The sequence below is a fragment of the Triticum aestivum genome, unplaced genomic scaffold (assembly GCF_018294505.1).
Source record: "Triticum aestivum cultivar Chinese Spring unplaced genomic scaffold, IWGSC CS RefSeq v2.1 scaffold1007, whole genome shotgun sequence".
NCBI lineage: Eukaryota > Viridiplantae > Streptophyta > Magnoliopsida > Poales > Poaceae > Triticum > Triticum aestivum.
Window position 1 is genome coordinate 1 of NW_025257746.1, and position 1,792 is coordinate 1,792.

General features: G+C 48.9%; 3 non-coding genes across 3 annotated transcripts; all 3 read left to right on the forward strand.

The window, feature by feature from the left end:
- Nucleotides 1-368: 368 nt before the first annotated feature.
- On the forward strand, nucleotides 369-487 carry LOC123177648 (5S ribosomal RNA). Its single transcript, XR_006489042.1, has one exon. It is a non-coding gene; the product is annotated as a 5S ribosomal RNA (ribosomal RNA).
- A 367-nt stretch (nucleotides 488-854) lies between these two features.
- On the forward strand, nucleotides 855-973 carry LOC123177649 (5S ribosomal RNA). Its single transcript, XR_006489043.1, has one exon. It is a non-coding gene; the product is annotated as a 5S ribosomal RNA (ribosomal RNA).
- A 367-nt stretch (nucleotides 974-1,340) lies between these two features.
- LOC123177650 (5S ribosomal RNA) lies at nucleotides 1,341-1,459 on the forward strand. The gene has a single exon (XR_006489044.1). It is a non-coding gene; the product is annotated as a 5S ribosomal RNA (ribosomal RNA).
- The last annotated feature ends 333 nt before the right edge of the window (nucleotides 1,460-1,792 follow it).

The following is a 1,792-nucleotide window of genomic DNA, read 5'->3' on the forward strand; positions in this document are numbered from 1 at the left end:
CTTTTATAATTATTTTTTGCGCCTTGTGACAAACATGTCGCACGTGCGCGATATATATTAATCCCGTTATATTATGTTTGACGTTTGCGATATGTTTAAGCTCGATGCTCATTGCTCGCGCGTCTTGGGGCGGCTTTGTGGCGCGAAGAGCGCGTTCTGAAAGGGGTGGAAAAAACTCGTGTTGCTGCGGTATGGAGGGAGGGGTGGAAACCGTGGAAAACTCGTCTCCGTGATTGAGCGGGAGAGTAAGTAGTATAGGACATTATCCATTGTTAGGGAACGGTTGTAATGGTAGTGAGAATGTAGAATCGTGTTTGGAGCGGACCTGGGAGTGGCAAGCATAAGGGACGAAGACGGGGAAACATGTCGGATGCGATCATACCAGCACTAAAGCACCGGATCCCATCAGAACTCCGAAGTTAAGCGTGCTTGGGCGAGAGTAGTACTAGGATGGGTGACCTCCCGGGAAGTCCTCGTGTCGCATTCCTTTTATAATTATTTTTTGCGCCTTGTGACAAACATGTCGCACGTGCGCGATATATATTAATCCCGTTATATTATGTTTGACGTTTGCGATATGTTTAAGCTCGATGCTCATTGCTCGCGCGTCTTGGGGCGGCTTTGTGGCGCGAAGAGCGCGTTCTGAAAGGGGTGGAAAAAACTCGTGTTGCTGCGGTATGGAGGGAGGGGTGGAAACCGTGGAAAACTCGTCTCCGTGATTGAGCGGGAGAGTAAGTAGTATAGGACATTATCCATTGTTAGGGAACGGTTGTAATGGTAGTGAGAATGTAGAATCGTCTTTGGAGCGGACCTGGGAGTGGCAAGCATAAGGGACGGAGACGGGGAAACATGTGGGATGCGATCATACCTGCACTAAAGCACCGGATCCCATCAGAACTCCGAAGTTAAGCGTGCTTGGGCGAGAGTAGTACTAGGATGGGTGACCTCCTGGGAAGTCCTCGTGTTGCATTCCTTTTATAATTATTTTTTGCGCCTTGTGACAAACATGTCGCACGTGCGCGATATATATTAATCCCGTTATATTATGTTTGACGTTTGCGATATGTTTAAGCTCGATGCTCATTGCTCGCGCGTCTTGGGGCGGCTTTGTGGCGCGAAGAGCGCGTTCTGAAAGAGGTGGAAAAAACTCGTGTTGCTGCGGTATGGAGGGAGGGGTGGAAACCGTGGAAAACTCGTCTCCGTGATTGAGCGGGAGAGTAAGTAGTATAGGACATTATCCATTGTTAGGGAACGGTTGTAATGGTAGTGAGAATGTAGAATCGTGTTTGGAGCGGACCTGGGAGTGGCAAGCATAAGGGACGAAGACGGGGAAACATGTCGGATGCGATCATACCAGCACTAAAGCACCGGATCCCATCAGAACTCCGAAGTTAAGCGTGCTTGGGCGAGAGTAGTACTAGGATGGGTGACCTCCCGGGAAGTCCTCGTGTTGCATTCCTTTTATAATTATTTTTTGCGCCTTGTGACAAACATGTCGCACGTGCGCGATATAGATTAATCCCGTTATATTATGTTTGACGTTTGCGATATGTTTAAGCTCGATGCTCATTGCTCGCGCGTCTTGGGGCGGCTTTGTGGCGCGAAGAGCGCGTTCTGAAAGGGGTGGAAAAAACTCGTGTTGTTGCGGTATGGAGGGAGGGGTGGAAACCGTGGAAAACTCGTCTCCGTGATTGAGCGGGAGAATAAGTAGTATAGGACATTATCCATTGTTAGGGAACGGTTGTAATGGTAGTGAGAATGTAGAATCGTCTTTGGAGCGGACCTGGGAGTG